A 21,118-nucleotide genomic window follows, 5' to 3' on the forward strand; every position below is an offset into this window, starting at 1 on the left:
CGCCGGTTAATGCATTGTTACCTTGAGAATGTAAAATGCACAATCTGTTAATGTAGTATTGACCTATTATCTTTCTATTCTTGAATAGCGCCCTCAATCACCATGACCTGAAAACTTAAGTACCCGAGATGTCATGAAATCTTTTTTTTTTTTTTTACACTATTTTTCTAACCAACCTGGAGGACAATTTACCGCATGGGACATTCAAACATCTATTGTGTTCATTTAGAATCGTCGGTAAATGAATTGTTACCTTGAGAATGTAAAATGTACAATCTGTTAATGTTGTATTGACCTATTATCTTTCTATTCTTGAATAGCGCCCTCAATCACCATGACCTGAAAACTTAAGTACCCGAGATGTCATGAAATCTTTTTAATTTTTTTTAACACTTTTTTTCTTACCAACTTGGAGTAAAAAGTGACCGCATGGGACATTCAAACATCTATTGTGTTCATTTAGAATCGTCGGTAAATGTATTGTTACATTGAGAATGTAAAATATACAATCTTTAAATGTAGTATTGACCTATTATCTTTCTATTCTTCAATAGCGCCCTCCATCACCATGACCTGAAAACTTAAGTACCCGAGATGTCATGAAATCTTTTTAATTTCTTTTAACACTTTTTTTCTTACCAACTTGGAGTAAAAATTGACCGCATTGGACATTCAAACACATATTGTGTTTATTTAGAATCGTCGGTATATGTAATATTACCGTGAGAATGTTAAATGTACAATCTGTTAATGTAGTATTGACCTATTATCTTTCTATTCTTGAATAGAGCCCTCAATTACCATGACCTGAAAACTAAAGTACCCGAGATGTCATGAAATCTTTTTTATATTTTTTAAAACTATTTTTTCTTACCAATTTGGAGGATAATTGACCGCATTGGACAATCAAACACATATTGTGTTTATTTAGAGTCGTCGGTATATGTATTATTACATTGAGAATGTTAAATTTACAATCTGTTAATGTAGTATTGACCTATTATCTTTCTCTTCTTGAATAGTGCCCTCAATCACCATGACCTGAAAACCTAAGTACCCGAAGTGTCATGAAATCCTTTTTTTACACTATTTTTCAAACCAACCTGGAGAAAAATTGACCGCATGGGACATTCAAACATCTATTGTGTTCATTTAGAATCGTCGGTAAATTTATTGTTACAATGAGAATGTAAAATGTACAATCTTTAAATGTAGTATTGACCTATTATCTTTCTATTCTTAAATAGCGCCCTTAATCACCATGACCTGAAAACTTAAGTACCCGAGATGTCATGAAATCTTTTTTTTTTAAACTATTTTTCTTACCAACCTGGAGGACAATTTACCGCATGGGACATTCAAACATCTATTGTGTTCATTTAGAATCGTCGGTAAATGAATTGTTACCTTGAGAATGTAAAATGTACAATATTTAAATGTAGTATTGACCTATTATCTTTCTATTCTTAAATAGCGCCCTCAATCACCATTGGCCGTGACTTGAAAACTTAATGCCCGTGATCTCATGAAATTTACTATTTTTTTAACGCTATTTTTCTAACCAACCTAGAGCATAATTTACCGCACTGGGACATTCAAACATCTATTGGGTTCATTAAGTATCGTCGGTAAATGTATTGTAACCTTTGGAAGGTAAAACGTTCAATCTGTTAATATAGTATTGACCTATTATCTTTCTACGAGCGCCCTCATTGGCCATGACTTGAAAACTTAAGTACCCGTGATGTCATGAAATTTACTATATCTTTTACGCTATTTTTCTAACCAACCTAGAGCATAATTTACCGCACTGGGACATTCAAACAACTATTGGGTTCATTAAGAATCGTCGGTAAATGTATTGTTACCTTGAGAATGTAAAATGTACAATCTGTTAATGTAGCATTGACCTTTTATCTTTCTTTTCTTAAATAGCGCCCTCAATCACCATGACCTGAAACTTTAAGTACCTGATATGTCCTGAGATCTTTTTTTAAACTATTTTTCTTACCAACCTGGAGGACTATTTACCGCACTGGGACATCTATCGTGTTCATTTAGAATCGCCGGTTAATGCATTGTTACCTTGAGAATGTAAAATGCACAATCTGTTAATGTAGTATTGACCTATTATCTTTCTATTCTTGAATAGCGCCCTCAATCACCATGACCTGAAAACTTAAGTACCCGAGATGTCATGAAATCTTTTTTTTTTTTTTTTACACTATTTTTCTAACCAACCTGGAGAAAAAGTGACCGCATGGGACATTCAAACATCTATTGTGTTCATTAAGAATCGTCGGTAAATGAATTGTTACCTTGAGAATGTAAAATGTACAATCTGTTAATGTAGTATTGACCTATAATCTTTCTATTCTTGAATAGCGCCCTCAATCACCATGACCTGAAAACTTAAGTACCCGAGATGTCATGAAATCTTTTAAATTTTTTTTAACACTTTTTTTCTTACCAACTTGGAGTAAAAATTGACCGCATGGGACATTCAAACATCTATTGTGTTCATTTAGAATCGTCGGTAAATGTATTGTTACATTGAGAATGTAAAATGTACAATCTTTAAATGTAGTATTGACCTATTATCTTTCTATTCTTAAATAGCGCCCTTAATCACCATGACCTGAAAACTTAAGTACCCGAGATGTCATGAAATATTTTATATTTCTTTTAACCCTTTTTTTCTAACCAACCTGGAGAAAAATTGACCGCATGGGACATTCAAACATCTATTGTGTTCATTTAGAATCGTCGGTAAATGTATTGTTACATTGAGAATGTAAAATGTACAATCTTTAAATGTAGTATTGACCTATTATCTTTCTATTCTTAAATAGCGCCCTTAATCACCATGACCTGAAAACTTAAGTACCCGAGATGTCATGAAATATTTTATATTTCTTTTAACCATTTTTTTCTAACCAACCTGGAGAAAAATTGACCGCATGGGACATTCAAACATCTATTGTGTTCATTTAGAATCGTCGGTAAATGTATTGTTACATTGAAAATGTAAAATGTACAATCTTTAAATGTAGTATTGACCTATTATCTTTCTATTCTTAAATAGCGCCCTTAATCACCATGACCTGAAAACTTAAGTACCCGAGATGCCATGAAATATTTTATATTTCTTTTAACACTTTTTTTCTAACCAACCTGGAGAAAAATTGACCGCATGGGACATTCATGCATCTATTGTGTTCATTAAGTATCGTCGGTTAATGTATTGTAACCTTTGGAAGGTAAAACGTTCAATTTGTTAATGTAGTATTGACCTATTATCTTTCTATTCTTGAATAGCGCCCTCAATCACCATGACCTGAAACTTTAAGCACATGATATGTCTTGATTTTTTTTTTTTTTTTAAACAATATTTTTCTTTACCCAATTTTAGGAAAATTGACCGCATTGGACATTCAAACATCTTTTGTGTTCATAAAGAATCGTCGGTAAATGTATTGTTACCTTTAGAATGTAAAATGTACAATCTGTTAATATAGTATTGACCTTTCATCTTTCTAATAGCGCCCTCGTTGGCCATGACCTGAAAACTTAAGTACCCGTGATGTCATGAAATTTACTATATTTTTTACGCTATTTTTCTAACCAACCTAGAGCATAATTTACCGCACTGGGACATTCAAACAACTATTGGGTTCATTAAGAATCGTCGGTAAATGTATTGTTACCTTGAGAATGTAAAATGTACAATCTGTTAATGTAGCATTGACCTTTTATCTTTCTTTTCTTAAATAGCGCCCTTCATCACCATGACCTGAAACTTTAAGTACCTGATATGTCCTGAGATCTTTTTTTAAACTATTTTTCTTACCAACCTGGAGGACTATTTACCGCACTGGGACATCTATCGTGTTCATTTAGAATCGCCGGATAATGCATTGTTACCTTGAGAATGTAAAATGCACAATCTGTTAATGTAGTATTGACCTATTATCTTTCTATTCTTGAATAGCGCCCTCAATCACCATGACCTGAAAACTTAAGTACCCGAGATGTCATGAAATCTTTTTTTTTTTTTTTTACACTATTTTTCTAACCAACCTGGAGAAAAAGTGACCGCATGGGACATTCAAACATCTATTGTGTTCATTAAGAATCGTCGGTAAATGAATTGTTACCTTGAGAATGTAAAATGTACAATCTGTTAATGTAGTATTGACCTATTATCTTTCTATTCTTGAATAGCGCCCTCAATCACCATGACCTGAAAACTTAAGTACCCGAGATGTCATGAAATCTTTTAAATTTTTTTAACACTTTTTTTCTTACCAACTTGGAGTAAAAATTGACCGCATGGGACATTCAAACATCTTTTGTGTTCATTTAGAATCGTCGGTAAATGTATTGTTACATTGAGAATGTAAAATGTACAATCTTTAAATGTAGTATTGACCTATTATCTTTCTATTCTTAAATAGCGCCCTTAATCACCATGACCTGAAAACTTAAGTACCCGAGATGTCATGAAATATTTTATATTTCTTTTAACCCTTTTTTTCTAACCAACCTGGAGAAAAATTGACCGCATGGGACATTCAAACATCTATTGTGTTCATTAAGAATCGTCGGTAAATGAATTGTTACCTTGAGAATGTAAAATGTACAATCTGTTAATGTAGTATTGACCTATTATCTTTCTATTCTTGAATAGCGCCCTCAATCACCATGACCTGAAAACTTAAGTACCCGAGATGTCATGAAATCTTTTAAATTTTTTTTAACACTTTTTTTCTTACCAACTTGGAGTAAAAATTGACCGCATGGGACATTCAAACATGTTTTGTGTTCATTTAGAATCGTCGGTAAATGTATTGTTACATTGAGAATGTAAAATGTACAATCTTTAAATGTAGTATTGACCTATTATCTTTCTATTCTTAAATAGCGCCCTTAATCACCATGACCTGAAAACTTAAGTACCCGAGATGTCATGAAATATTTTATATTTCTTTTAACCCTTTTTTTCTAACCAACCTGGAGAAAAATTGACCGCATGGGACATTCAAACATCTATTGTGTTCATTTAGAATCGTCGGTAAATGTATTGTTACACTGAGAATGTAAAATGTACAATCTTTAAATGTAGTATTGACCTATTATCTTTCTATTCTTAAATAGCGCCCTTAATCACCATGGTCTGAAAACTTAAGTACCCGAGATGTCATGAAATATTTTATATTTCTTTTAACCCTTTTTTTCTAACCAACCTGGAGAAAAATTGACCGCATGGGACATTCAAACATCTATTGTGTTCATTTAGAATCGTCGGTAAATGTATTGTTACATTGAGAATGTAAAATGTACAATCTTTAAATGTAGTATTGACCTATTATCTTTCTATTCTTAAATAGCGCCCTTAATCACCATGACCTGAAAACTTAAGTACCCGAGATGTCATGAAATATTTTATATTTCTTTTAACCATTTTTTCTAACCAACCTGGAGAAAAATTGACCGCATGGGACATTCAAACATCTATTGTGTTCATTTAGAATCGTCGGTAAATGTATTGTTACATTGAAAATGTAAAATGTACAATCTTTAAATGTAGTATTGACCTATTATCTTTCTATTCTTAAATAGCGCCCTTAATCACCATGACCTGAAAACTTAAGTACCCGAGATGTCATGAAATATTTTATATTTCTTTTAACCCTTTTTTTCTAACCAACCTGGAGAAAAATTGACCGCATGGGACATTCAAACATCTATTGTGTTCATTTAGAATCGTCGGTAAATGTATTGTTACACTGAGAATGTAAAATGTACAATCTTTAAATGTAGTATTGACCTATTATCTTTCTATTCTTAAATAGCGCCCTTAATCACCATGACCTGAAAACTTAAGTACCCGAGATGTCATGAAATATTTTATATTTCTTTTAACCCTTTTTTTCTAACCAACCTGGAGAAAAATTGACCGCATGGGACATTCAAACATCTATTGTGTTCATTTAGAATCGTCGGTAAATGTATTGTTACATTGAGAATGTAAAATGTACAATCTTTAAATGTAGTATTGACCTATTATCTTTCTATTCTTAAATAGCGCCCTTAATCACCATGACCTGAAAACTTAAGTACCCGAGATGTCATGAAATATTTTATATTTCTTTTAACCATTTTTTCTAACCAACCTGGAGAAAAATTGACCGCATGGGACATTCAAACATCTATTGTGTTCATTTAGAATCGTCGGTAAATGTATTGTTACATTGAAAATGTAAAATGTACAATCTTTAAATGTAGTATTGACCTATTATCTTTCTATTCTTAAATAGCGCCCTTAATCACCATGACCTGAAAACTTAAGTACCCGAGATGTCATGAAATATTTTATATTTCTTTTAACCCTTTTTTTCTAACCAACCTGGAGAAAAATTGACCGCATGGGACATTCAAACATCTATTGTGTTCATTTAGAATCGTCGGTAAATGTATTGTTACACTGAGAATGTAAAATGTACAATCTTTAAATGTAGTATTGACCTATTATCTTTCTATTCTTAAATAGCGCCCTTAATCACCATGACCTGAAAACTTAAGTACCCGAGATGTCATGAAATATTTTATATTTCTTTTAACCCTTTTTTTCTAACCAACCTGGAGAAAAATTGACCGCATGGGACATTCAAACATCTATTGTGTTCATTTAGAATCGTCGGTAAATGTATTGTTACATTGAGAATGTAAAATGTACAATCTTTAAATGTAGTATTGACCTATTATCTTTCTATTCTTAAATAGCGCCCTTAATCACCATGACCTGAAAACTTAAGTACCCGAGATGTCATGAAATATTTTATATTTCTTTTAACCATTTTTTCTAACCAACCTGGAGAAAAATTGACCGCATGGGACATTCAAACATCTATTGTGTTCATTTAGAATCGTCGGTAAATGTATTGTTACATTGAAAATGTAAAATGTACAATCTTTAAATGTAGTATTGACCTATTATCTTTCTATTCTTAAATAGCGCCCTTAATCACCATGACCTGAAATCTTAAGTACCCGAGATGTCATGAAATCTTTTTTTTTTAAACTATTTTTCTTACCAACCTGGAGGACAATTTACCGCATGGGACATTCAAACATCTATTGTGTTCATTTAGAATCGTCGGTAAAATTATTGTTACCTTGAGAATGTAAAATGTACAATATTTAAATGTAGTATTGACCTATTATCTTTCTATTCTTAAATAGCGCCCTCAATCACCATTGGCCGTGACTTGAAAACTTAATACCCGTGATGTCATGAAATTTACAATTTTTTTAACGCTATTTTTCTAACCAACCTAGAGCATAATTTACCGCACTGGGACATTCAAACATCTATTGGGTTCATTAAGTATCGTCGGTAAATGTATTGTAACCTTTGGAAGGTAAAACGTTCAATCTGTTAATATAGTATTAACCTATTATCTTTCTAATAGCGCCCTCATTGGCCATGACTTGAAAACTTAAGTACCCGTGATGTCATGAAATTTACTATATCTTTTACGCTATTTTTCTAACCAACCTAGAGCATAATTTACCGCACTGGGACATTCAAACAACTATTGGGTTCATTAAGAATCGTCGGTAAATGTATTGTTACCTTGAGAATGTAAAATGTACAATCTGTTAATGTAGCATTGACCTTTTATCTTTCTTTTCTTAAATAGCGCCCTCAATCACCATGACCTGAAACTTTAAGTACCTGATATGTCCTGAGATCTTTTTTTAAACTATTTTTCTTACCAACCTGGAGGACTATTTACCGCACTGGGACATCTATCGTGTTCATTTAGAATCGCCGGTTAATGCATTGTTACCTTGAGAATGTAAAATGCACAATCTGTTAATGTAGTATTGACCTATTATCTTTCTATTCTTGAATAGCGCCCTCAATCACCATGACCTGAAAACTTAAGTACCCGAGATGTCATGAAATCTTTTTTTTTTTTTTTTACACTATTTTTCTAACCAACCTGGAGAAAAAGTGACCGCATGGGACATTCAAACATCTATTGTGTTCATTAAGAATCGTCGGTAAATGAATTGTTACCTTGAGAATGTAAAATGTACAATCTGTTAATGTAGTATTGACCTATAATCTTTCTATTCTTGAATAGCGCCCTCAATCACCATGACCTGAAAACTTAAGTACCCGAGATGTCATGAAATCTTTTAAATTTTTTTTAACACTTTTTTTCTTACCAACTTGGAGTAAAAATTGACCGCATGGGACATTCAAACATCTATTGTGTTCATTTAGAATCGTCGGTAAATGTATTGTTACATTGAGAATGTAAAATGTACAATCTTTAAATGTAGTATTGACCTATTATCTTTCTATTCTTAAATAGCGCCCTTAATCACCATGACCTGAAAACTTAAGTACCCGAGATGTCATGAAATATTTTATATTTCTTTTAACCCTTTTTTTCTAACCAACCTGGAGAAAAATTGACCGCATGGGACATTCAAACATCTATTGTGTTCATTTAGAATCGTCGGTAAATGTATTGTTACATTGAAAATGTAAAATGTACAATCTTTAAATGTAGTATTGACCTATTATCTTTCTATTCTTAAATAGCGCCCTTAATCACCATGACCTGAAAACTTAAGTACCCGAGATGCCATGAAATATTTTATATTTCTTTTAACACTTTTTTTCTAACCAACCTGGAGAAAAATTGACCGCATGGGACATTCATGCATCTATTGTGTTCATTAAGTATCGTCGGTTAATGTATTGTAACCTTTGGAAGGTAAAACGTTCAATTTGTTAATGTAGTATTGACCTATTATCTTTCTATTCTTGAATATCGCCCTAAATTACCATGACCTGAAAACTTAAGTACCCGAGATGTCATGAAATCTTTTTTTTTTTACACTATTTTTCTAATCAACCTGGAGAAAAAGTGACCGCATGGGACATTCAAACATCTATTGTGTTAATTTAGAATCGTCGGTAAATTTACTGTTACCTTGAGAATGTAAAATGTACAATCTGTTAATATAGTTAATATCTTTAATATAGTTAATATAGTTAATATCTGTTATAGTTAATATAGTTATAGTTAATATAGTTATAGTTAATATAGTTAATATCTGTTAATATATTGACCTATTATCTTTCTATTCTTAAATAGCGCCCTCAATCACCATAACCTGAAATTCTAAGTACATGATATGTCATGAATATTTTTTTTTTAAACTAATTTTCTTACCAACCTGGAGGACAATTAACCGCACTGGGACATTCAAACATCTATTGTGTTCATTAAGAATCGTCGGTAAATGTATTGTAACCTTGAGAACGTAAAATGTACAATCTGTTAATGTAGTATTATCTTTCTATTCTCGAAAAGCGTCCCCAATTACCATGACCTGAAACTTTAAGCACATGATACGTCATGAAATCTTTTTTTTTTTAAACAATATTTTTCTTTACCCACTTTTAGGAAAATTGACCGCATTGGACATTCAAACATCTATTGTGTTCATAAAGAATCGTCGGTTAATATATTGTTACCTTGAGAATGTAAAATGTACAATCTGTTAATGTAGTATTATCTTTCTTTTCTTAAATAGCGCCCTCAATCACCATGACCTGAAACTTTAAGTACCTGATATGTCCTGAAATCTTTTTTTTTAAACTATTTTTCTTACCAACCTGGAGGACAATTTACCGCACTGGGACATCTATTGTGTTCATTTAGAATCGTCGGTAAATGTATTTTACCTTGAGAATGTTAAATGTACAATCTGTTAATGTAGTATTGACGTATATCTTTCTATTCTTGAATAGCGCCCTAAAATACCATGACCTGAAAACTTTAAGTACCCGAGATGTCATGTAATCTTCCATGATGAAATTTCGGGGATTAATCGCTCATTGATTGAAGCCTGCATTGGACATATGTTATTAATGGTGAGTTGCAAACATTAAGTTGCACTGTAGGTAAAGGTGAATCACGTTTTTTTTTTAATGAGTAATCGGAAAGATTATGTGCATGTGTTATCGATCATTCGGCGTAAGCTAGGTCTTGTTATCACACTGTTGTTAACACGTGCACGTTTTTGTTGAGCGTCGGAAAATCGTTTCATTCATACTGGTTAGTAACTGTAATTTTAACTGTTTATTATATGATGCTTGGATGGCTTTGCCATGACATTTAAAGATAATTCTTGAATTATTTAAGCTACTTCTGAGAGCATGAAGCCACGATTAGGCGTTCATTGTAGGTAATTCTTTGCGGCGTACCACATAGAAATGTCCACGACACCAGTTGCTAATGGACGTCACCTCGCCAATGCTACAGTTCACTAATAAATATTCATGAGCCTCATAATATCGGCTTTATTGCACAGCGTTTATGATTTGTAACTTATTTAAATGATATATTTACTCGATTCGCGGTGGTATTCACGCTGTTTATTAAGATTTAGGCGCTGAACGTGTTTCTATGCAGTTAATTTGGCATTCAGATATGATTCAGATATTGTTAATTAGAACGCTAATTTGTTTGTTTTACAGGAAACCTACAAGCGGTGACACATTTTAACTAATTTAGCAGAGATTTGTGCCTATCTGTGTTAAAATGTTCTGTACTGGTTAAAGTGACGTATTTAACTGTTACGATCAAGATGTTGTTTCCACATTTTATGTAAATCCCTACCTTAATTCTGTCTCAGTCAGTTGTGATAGCACATTTTATTGTTAAATGTTCATGTAGTCCACAACCTCAAGGAGCAATTATTATTAGTTCTTGCTGACGTCATCGCTTTAATTATAATTGTATCAATAGTGTGTAAATTGCACTATGTGCCGGGTTTATTCACTTTGTTTTTCTTCTCTTTCTGTTTTTAGTTTTCACATTGATTTTTTAATAAACTGGAATATCATCAGTAAAGAAATCTTATTGTCACCGTTTCTGAGTCTGTAAATGCTACACTATCCTTCTAATGATGTTCGTCTGTTTGATGCTCTAAATTTCTTTAAGGAAATTAAGGCCTAGTTAATAGCAAAACGTATGCGAGACAGCGTTGTAACTTCATATTCCTAAGATACTGTGTCAATAAATAATGTATTTCCTTTCAATAGCTCAGTGTATTTTATTTTTACTCAAACGTTATATTTGTATCAAGGTATGCTGTATTGGCCCCAAATATGCCTGATATTAAATATCATCACCTTTTAGTCAAATTTCTTAAACTTTTTTTGTTATCAATCTGCAGGGAAATTTACTTCATTGGAAAATTCAAACATCTTTTGTGTTTGTTTAGAATGTCTGAAAACAGTTTGGAGAGTAAAGACATCCAGGAAATTGCTCTTTGAAAACTTGTAGCACTTATACCATGCTATAATTTGGGGCATATATACACACGTAGTATGGCAATATTAAATGTATAAATCTACAACAAATATCAGGAAATATGTTTGTGACATATACGTTTTATGTCCTTTAATACAATGTTTTACGTGAGCCAGTGCGTTTGAAGCAAAATATTTACCCTCATATTTGATACAAACAAAATCAAACAATGTACATAAATGATAATACTTGCGTACATTTCACGGGATCATTTCTTGCAGAAGCCTGTCTACGATCCCACAAGGGTACATCTGTGTCTCTCGAAGAGAGAGAAGTTGCAGAGACCATGAAGCATTCCCCACTGAAACCAGGAGGTACCAGCGTCACGTTAATCTTTGGGTACAAAGTTGAAAGGGGAAAGTTTTGATATCCATGTCTGTAATTACATGAAAGAAATAACTCTTTATGAAAATTTCAATAAAACTAGAAAAACAAATTATTTACAGAAAATCGGGGTAAAGAAAAAACTCAGGGGTACTTGTAGCAAACAAAAGAAAAACCCCGAAAAGCATCAGTATTAACTTTTTACTTCAATGGATAGAAATTCAATAAAATTAAGCTCTTCCCTATATACAGACTAGTACAGCCATATTAAAAGGAAATATTTTTATGATATACAATTTGTATTTCTCAGCTTGCCATTACCTTGAGTACTCAAAAGTGCCACAACAATTGAAGACATTTTTGGCCAAGCTGGTGTTGAGAGTAGTTAATGTATTGGTTCCCTAAAACATACTATCCTTCTAATGATGTTCGTCTGTTAGATGCTTTAACTTTCATTAAAGAAAACTAATATAGCCAAACGTATGCGAGACAGCATTGTAACTTGATATTCCCAGATACTGTGTCAATAAATAATGTATTTCTTTTCATTAGCTCAGTGCATTTTATTTGGGCTCCAAAATTATGTTTAAAGGTATGCTGTATTGCCCCAAAACACGCCAGATTTTCAAATATGGTGGTCACCTTTGGACAAACTTCTTAAACTATTTTTGTTATCACCCTGGAGGAAATTTCCTTAATGGGACATTCAAATATTTTAAAATTTTACAAAAACTGGTGTTGAAAGTAGATAACGTAATGGTTCCCTGAGAATGTAAACATTCATTAAAATTAAGCTCTTCCTGCAGACTAGTGTTATGTGACTGCTAGCTATCTATAAGAAGGATTCAACCCCTCGAGATTAACCAACATTCACGAACAAAAGAGAAGAGACGAAAGTTCTTCTTTAAAACTATTATTTAAGCAAAGGCCTAAATTAATTTAACACATACAACAAATTAATTTCATATACTTGCAATAGAATGAAGTCGCTGAGAGCAGGGCGTGGTTTCTGGTAGGTTGGCGAAAGTTGTTCTGTACAGTTGGCTAGTTAGGTTTGCAGAAGAGCGTGGTTCTGAAATTGACCACTATATATATTTTGTAGCAAAGTTCTACGTGAAAAGGTTCTAAGTAAAAGTTATAAACAACATAGTCCAAACCGAGCTCATCCAAATGAACGAGAAGAGAATATCCTCCAGGTAAATGGATGACGGAAAGTAAGTTAAACTAGCGAGAGATAGAGATATGAATCAGCATAGATGTATTCATTGCGTATGATACAGTAGCAACCACGTGGAATCAGGCTTGGGCAGAACAGAACGGCAATGTAAAATTCGGCAAAATAGAACGGCGTTGACAGATAATGAAAGATAGGCAACATGTGTAGTGAAGAGAAGACACGCTTCTTGTTGGGAGGAGTGAATTTAAAGCTACTGCCAAAGAGGAGCTTACACGGCGTAGCGATTACGTAACACTTGAATTGTATTAACTCAGCTACTGCAAATGAGGAGCTTACACGGCGTAACGATTACGTAACACTTTAATTGTATTAAAACAGCTATTGCTGAAGAGGAGCTAGCACGGCGTAGCGATTACGTAACACTTTAATTGTATTAACACATTCGTAAGGTTGACACAATCAATTAAACATAACTAGGTAATTTGTTTAAATGTATTAATTCCAGTGGCGTAGGAAGGTACTTTTGAGAGGGGGGGGGGGGCTGAAGACTTATGGCCGGCCTGGGGAGTGTGTCTAAGGGGAGTGGGTGTCCCCCTCCCCTTTGGAATTTTTTTGCATCTCCAGATGGACTCAGATGCAATTTGGTGCAATACAGCACACTTCAACACCCACTCCATTTTGTAAATAATTTTGCATTTTCACCTGGCCTTTGATGGTGCTCCAAATGAGATTTTTTATCTCCTTTGGAAATGAAAAAGGGGTTTTCTGACTTGCGAAGCCGGTTGGGGGGGGGGGGTGGTGGGGGGGGGGGCGGAATAATACTTCCGCCCCTCCATATTTTTCACTGGGGGGGGCTGGCGCCCCCAGCCCCCCGGTTCCTACGCCCTTGATTAATTCATTCACAAGGTACACAATTAAACTACGTACGACAGATGTACATTCCTTGAATAGAATGCACAGACCTCATAACACTTGTACAGCCATTTAAATGTATAAATCTACATCAATAATCAGGAAATCTCTTTTTTGACATTAGCAAATTAAAAAAAGTACTCCATAGGGCCACAACAATTGAAGAAGAATTTTTATAAAGCTGCAGTGTTGAAAGTAGTTAACGTATTGGTTCCCTGAGAATGTAAAATGTGGTCTCACGTTCGTTTGTTGTGTGATGCTTTTACTATCACTTTCAAGACGATTAAGGCCTAGTTGAATAGCAAACCGTATGCGAAACAGCATTGTAACTTCATATTCCTAAGAGACTCTGTCAATAAATCATGTTACTTTTCATTTTGCTTCTCATGTTATTTTGACTCCAACCTTATATAGGCCTATGTTTAAAGGTATGCTGCATTGGCCACAAATATGCCAGATTTTTAAATATGGTCACCTTTGGTCAAACGACTTAAACAATTTTTGTTATCACCCTGGAGGAAAGTTACCTCACTGGGCACCCGATACACATCTCTACATTTTGTACCACGGTAACAACTCGTTCGTGCTCGTAATTCCGCAGTATGTGGTATGAGATACATGGTAGATTACTTAACCCATACTATATAACTCAAAGAATTATCAGGAGTAAGTGCGTTTGTAATCAAGCAGTTCCGTCGTCTGTCAACGTGCTGGAGTTAGAACTACACCCGATATGTGATAAATTTCATTGTTATTATTGGGTAGCCTAAGCCATATGGAATAATTGTCAAAATGTTCATACTCAGTTATAGTAACAGTAGGCTATATAGCCTAGGATTAGCCTTATAGCTAGGTCATCCATAACTAGCTATACTGTAGAACAAAAATATATGCAGGCTCACTGCAACTTCTTAGGCCAGCTAGACTATGTATGCTCATGTAGTAAAATAGGCCTGGTAGTGGTAGTTCTTGCATTCAAATGTCTAGCAATATTGTTAGGGCTATATAATTATAACAACATTCTGTGAGTTAAGCATGATTTATGCATTGGCCCCAAATTATAGCCTGCTAAAAGTTCTAGGTTTCAAAATGGAGCCTACTAAGTACCTGGATCAGGCCTTTAGTTTTAAATTTGTAAGTTCGCAATGAACACACAAGATGACAATGTCCCAGCGAGGTAAAATTTTCCCCAGGGTGGTAATAAAACACTGATCAAGAATTTGGACCAATATTGGTAGTAGTTGGCATTGATTAAACTTAAAGCCCCATCTTGCATTTGGTGTAAACAAACTTCAGTGCCTGCAACCATACCTTTGATAATTCTTTCTTGAATTTTTGATGGTTTGCAAGTTCAGACCTGAACTAGCTGAAACAAGCTCTGTTTACAAACAAAACCATGTTCAAATGATATTTTGATCGATACAATCCCTGTGTGCATGTGCTTGAAAGCCCACTGGCACATTCTCTGCATGAGCACTGCACTGTAAATTAACACACCAGCTGGTCTCATTTTTTAAAGATATTTCCTCATACTTTGAATTATTGCCAAGATATGTGGAAACTGAATGAGAAGTTATGGTTCGAAATTGTGGACTATCAGTACTGAGGGAGTTTATTATTATTTGTTAAATATTGTACATTCAAACTCGTTATGTGGATTTCTAAGTTGTAACCTATATATGCATGTCCAGATAAACTGCTTAATGAAGTATGTCACCATGCATAATTGGCACCGGACAAGGAAAACAGATATTTGTTTCCACATGCATTGAGATCTGTAAGTGTTACTGTTATTTTGTCCATGCAGGTTTGTTAAACCAAAGCACCTAGTTGTTAGCCTAGGTATATCCCATGCACTTGCAACTCATAGTTTACATTTCTGAAATTTGACAGCCTCCATGGTGATATTAGACATTGAGGAAAGTTTACCTAGAACTCCAGTAATGTGTGGAAGGAGCAATTTTAATTTCAAATTATAGGGCATCTTCAAACTTGCATTAGCTCAGGGCACTTAATAATTGGGCATGACAAATTGAAAAGGGGAAGGGGCCTGGACACATTCCCCTGTTACCCTGGCAATCCACTGCCAGCTGTACATCACCCATCTATAAGTGATACTATGCATCATGATTTGATTCAGTGTAGAAGAGGATTTGTACAAAATTTCAGTTATAGAAATTAATGATCTGCTTAATTTGTTGCTATATTCCATTTACTTAATCATGAAGGATTTCATAGGCATGCCTACAGACTTTTTGGTGTGATTAAAATGACAAAAATGTATTTGTTCCTGGCACAGAAAATATGCAAAGAAATCCAAAAAAGCAGAAGCTTCTTTGTTCACTTACTACGGTGAACCCGGATGGAACAGTGACCAAAACGCCTTGAACTACTTTACTAAAAGTAGTTCATCTGTAGGTGCTGCTGAGAAGACATCATTAGACGAGACTTGTTCCAATAATGTGTTCCATCTTAAGGCTGACAAAATACAATAACCTGCCAGTATAATATAGAAAATCATAGGTGCACGTTGAATTGACCACTGCCTTATAGTGTTAATTAATTTGATATATTATATTTTCAACTTCTCCAGGTACTTCTCTTTGTTTATCCATTGTAAAAGGAATGGATGTCATGCTGCAATCTAACTAAGAGATGCAGGAGGTCTGTGCTACATGTAGGTATATCACTGGGACTATGATGTACTTAGGTGGCATACAAACTCTGTACATACATGAACATACACATGTGCAGGGCCCTTTTTTATTAAAAAATGGCATTTGTGGGTTGTGCCCTTATTTGGCGTTTCCACCATACACTACCACCTCTCCCTTGTTTTGGTATATATGTAAACACCCACACTTGTGCATGATGCCCAAATCAAATTGTAATGTTTCAACCATGTGGTTTGTGTGAGTAAGTGTTAGGAATTACATGGTTTGTGGTTCGCTTGCCCCATTAACTGTTATGGGTCTGCATTGTCAGTTTTATCCTATATGCTAACATGCACTCTGGCATCAAGATGTATCATGCCATGTCATAAGTCGTCATGACAACAAGCTATCCCAAACTTGTGCGTAATTGCCAGTCCCTTTGCTACACATGAGAGTTGTGATTTAAATAATTCTTATTGGCATTATTGTTGTTGACATTACCCTATTTCATTACCTCTATAGTTGGTGTTTCTACTGACACTATTGGGCAGTGGAGTTGTCAGGATCTTTCTGGCCCACAGAATTTCAACAAGATAGCAGGTTAGTTTCCGCACCTTCCTTTTGCTCATTTGTGATAATTGCATTTTTTAAGAATGGTACAGGTGCAGCTTTTCTCAAGAAAAATTCATTGAGGAAAGTAAACCTCCTTATATGTATAGCAGTTGATGTAAGGTAATGTAAATAATAGAACTCTCTAGATCAGGAATCTGTGTTTCTCAATAAAAGGACTTGAACAAATGTAAAAGTTACATTCAGATCCCAGTCTAATGACTGAATTAATTGGTTCAGAGTGGTACTCATATTCAATTCTTGGCATTACTCGCACATACAGGTTGGTCTTCTTGACCGGTGCTGCATATGAATCAATTTGAAGTCACCTGCAATTTATACTACATGTCATTGCAAGTGTAGGAACTGCTATACAGTTGACTAGTATACCGTTCAGTGTGGTGTTATCTTCATGCATTGTGCTGGATTATTACCACTGCGTATGGACATGCTGGTGTTGACAATGAGAAGACTTTAAACTGTATTAACAAGCGTTTTCTGCGTAGTCAAGTAATGCAGTCAAGTAATGCAGACACGGTATGTGTCTCAAGTTGCAAGATCTTCATGCATTGAACTGTAGCAGCTAGACATATTTTCCAAATAAGATTTCCAAAAATTGTCTCTTGAGTCTTCAACTTGTATTTGCCTGCAACTACAGGCAATTTAGCTGTCTTCGAGATTTAATATATCACAAAGGAATGATGGGCCAACTTCATGCATTTATCTATTTGGATGATGACTGCATGGATATGCAAAGTAGTAAATGAATTAACTCCATTATCTCTTTATAGACAAGGGATTGGCAACCCTCCTTTCTTTTTAGTAATATCATGTTCTTAGTTGACAGTCTCCAAATCCACATGGAAATATTGTCAAATTAACATCTATTAGCAACTCAGGTGTGTATTAGCTATGTTTTGTAATTTTCAAATTGTTTTACCTTTTTAGTCTTAAAGACAATGAATTATCCAAGGTCTTTATGATATTAAAACAAATCCACTTATTTTGTAATAAACACAGCCCCCTCCTCATCACAGGTGCAAGTTTTACTCATCTCCCTAGTCCAATTTGAATGAATGCAAATTTTTATTAATTTAATTCTTTCAGCCTCGAATTAGCCCTTACTGAGGATCCTGGACAAATAACTCTTCTAAATGCTCATATCACAAGGTTGGTACATTTTTACCTATTATTGAAGATCTCTTTTGCTGCATCCTAATATTATGTGCTGGGATGCCCATGTTGGTCAGTGATGTTCAAGTTTCAATGCCTACATATGTATAAGAATACTTTTGCTACTGTTGTCCACATTACCATGTGATGCACTTCATTGTTCTTACTAGCCTATATTGTAAGGCTGCTTTGGGAACTCCCTAGTATTGAAAACAACCCATGGATTTCAACCTTTTAAAAACCAGCCAACAGTTTCATCTTCACCTCAAACATGATAAATGACACCTCACAAGCTATAAAAAAGGTCAGCTTTTGTGTGCTTGCATGTTGACTGCAGCCATGCATAAAAGCTCTATGGTGTAGCACAGTTGCAAGTAATAGATAAGTATACATTTGATGACTGTTACTCAAGCGTGAAAGCACACTAATACCCCGTTCCCACGAACGCGGTCTTGCTTCAAGCAAGCATAGGTAGAGCTAAATTTGTAACCGCAGATAAGCCCTGCAATTTGAACCCGCGTTTCAACGAGTTAACTCCGGGCATAGCGGCAGGCTTGGAAAACCTTGGAAAACGTCCGAACCAGGTTATTGCAATAGAGAATATGAGCAGCGATCGACAGCTATGCAGTGAGTCTTTTCGACACGTGCATATATCATCCAAGCAGCGCACACCCGCTATTTTCTATCGGGGCTTTCCCGATACGGCCGAAGTTTACCACCTTTGAGAAAGTCAATGGGCAGGGAAATCATTGTTCGTATCTGAAGCGCAATATTTTGAGTGGTACGACTTTTCGCAGGGGTTAAGTAAAAAAAATCTTTCATAGTTTCCAAAATGAAATCAAATAACATGGAAAACCTAAAATAAAATCATATTATTTTATCAGATATGCAAGCTTTGTGTGTGTACAATTGTTCCAACAACTCTGGAAAAAAACTGTTTGCACACTTTACCCAAAAGAAATATTTAACCCCTAACACAAAATGGTTGGGTTGGGCTCAAGACATGCTGAAAGTGGTTTTGTTGGAACTAGATGTCCGCACCTGTTTGGACTTGACATAGATGTAAAAACTTTTGTTGGCAAGTTGCCAACAAGAAATTCCACTGCAGTGTATTTCGGGTAGTATTGCATCAAAGAAGTTACAGCGTGTAGACTGAAAGCTTTAAGGTGGCATATTTCCTGTTATTATTTTCTAATACAAGTTCGCAGTACTCGTAGTAAACGTATTGGTTTTGGTGTGCTTTTACGAAAATTTGGTTTATCGACTAGAATTTGTAGGTCTAGAACACTCCACCTTTGTTACTAGATCAATTCATGCTGGCTATATATACATTCATCTCAAGGGCGTAGGAACCGGGGGGCTGGGGGGCGCCAGCCCCCCAGTGAAAAATGTTGTGGGGCGGAACTATCATTCCGCCCCCCGCTTCGCAAGTCAGAAAACCCCTTTTTCATTTCCAAATGAGAAAAAAAATCTCATTTGGAGCACCAAATTGCATCTAAGGCCAGGTGAAAATAAAAAATTAAGATTACAAAACGGAGTGGGTGTTGAAGTGTGCTATATTGCACCAAATTGCATCTGAGGCCACCTGGAAATGCAAAAAAATCCAAAGGGGAGGGGGCCCCCTCCCCTTAAACCCCTCCCCCAGGCCGGCCATCGATCTTCAGCCCCCCCACTCAAAAGTACCTTCCTACGCCACTGATTCATCTCGCCTGGTAGGCCTACGCATAACTATTTGAAGAAAAAGTATATTGTGCATCCCATTATGATCAGATGTAAGATAATGTGGTAAAGTTATGACTCCTAAGCAGCGTTTATAATTTCCTACACTTTACAAATTGGCGGGAAATTAGTGCTAACCCAACGATGGTCGTGGGAATTCTTACAAGTGTATCACGTCATTTCTTCGTGTTTTGTTGTTGTAGTTTTTTGTTGTTGTTTATTTCGGGCCATAGTCTGAATGATGTGAAATGAAACTCGCCAGCCTGCCGAAATCCTGAAAATACCCCCCCCCCACCCCCCCGCAGTTAAACAACAGTATGCTATCTTTAAAAGAATTGTCTAGTAGCCCTTAGACGTTACCTTAAAAAACGATAAATAATTTTCCAAATATGCGTTTGACAGAGAAACAGATTTATAATCGTTTAGGGTGGATATTTCAAATATACTTGAACAGTGGAGAACGACGCCATTTTCGCAAATGCAGATTGCGGCATAACCCACGCTCCATACAGTTCCTGCAGTAATGACAACAAATACCTTGTTTGAGTACAGATTAATTTCTTTATTAATTTTCGGTGAAATTCAATATATATTATATATGTTTTAAAAATCATGGGGCCCTCATATATTTGTAGTGCATCAGTGTTTTCGTGATTTTTGTGCGAATACTTCATCGTTCGACCACATACCTCGCTCAGTCGACTTCTGCGACATATTGTACAGGAAAATATCGATGATAATCATAATAATAATAATAATAAGTGTTCAAACAATTATGCCTTAACAGAAAATACCGATTACCGATTATTTTTTTCATAATCGGGCCGATTCCAATTATTTGCAAAAAGAGAATATATCCCATTTATACGAAATCGACAACAAGGTATGTGATAGAAAAATTTATTGTTGTGTTTTTCCAGTGGCGTAGGAAGGTACTTTTGAGTGGGGGGGCTGAAGACTGATGGCCGGCCTGGGGGAGGGGTCTAAGTGGAGGGGGTGTCCCCCTCCCCTTTGGATTTTTTTTGCATTTCCAGGTGGCCTCAGATGCAATTTGGTGCAATATAGCACACTTCAACACCCACTCTATTTTGTAAATAATTTTGCATTTTCACCTGGCCTTAGATGCAATTTGGTGCTCCAAA

General features: G+C 35.1%; 1 protein-coding gene and 1 long non-coding RNA gene across 13 annotated transcripts in view; one reads left to right on the top strand and one right to left on the bottom strand.

The window, feature by feature from the left end:
- LOC139971838 (uncharacterized) overlaps positions 1 to 13,143 on the bottom strand; it is a 49,647-nt gene extending 36,504 nt beyond the window's left edge. For both annotated transcript variants that reach the window (XR_011794506.1, XR_011794507.1), the window contains exons 1-2: positions 12,707 to 13,143; positions 11,606 to 11,741 (exon numbers count right to left, since the gene is read on the bottom strand). This is a non-coding gene — a long non-coding RNA (uncharacterized lncRNA). The remainder of the gene's footprint in view (positions 1 to 11,605; positions 11,742 to 12,706) is intronic.
- Positions 13,144 to 14,278: 1,135 nt separating this feature from the next.
- LOC139971061 (uncharacterized) overlaps positions 14,279 to 21,118 on the top strand; it is a 50,281-nt gene continuing 43,441 nt past the window's right edge. For 4 of the 11 annotated variants that reach the window (XR_011794304.1, XM_071977234.1, XM_071977235.1 and 1 more), the window contains exons 1-4: positions 14,295 to 14,442; positions 16,415 to 16,498; positions 16,998 to 17,075; positions 18,192 to 18,254. The gene's annotated coding sequence lies outside the window, so the exon portion shown is untranslated. Of the gene's footprint in view, positions 14,557 to 16,414; positions 16,499 to 16,997; positions 17,076 to 18,191; positions 18,255 to 21,118 lie in introns of all 11 variants that reach the window. The other 7 variants (XM_071977239.1, XM_071977236.1, XM_071977237.1 and 4 more) reach the window with 5 other exon arrangements.

Source organism: Apostichopus japonicus, chromosome 8 (assembly GCF_037975245.1).
Source record: "Apostichopus japonicus isolate 1M-3 chromosome 8, ASM3797524v1, whole genome shotgun sequence".
Taxonomy (NCBI): Eukaryota; Metazoa; Echinodermata; class Holothuroidea; order Aspidochirotida; family Stichopodidae; genus Apostichopus; species Apostichopus japonicus.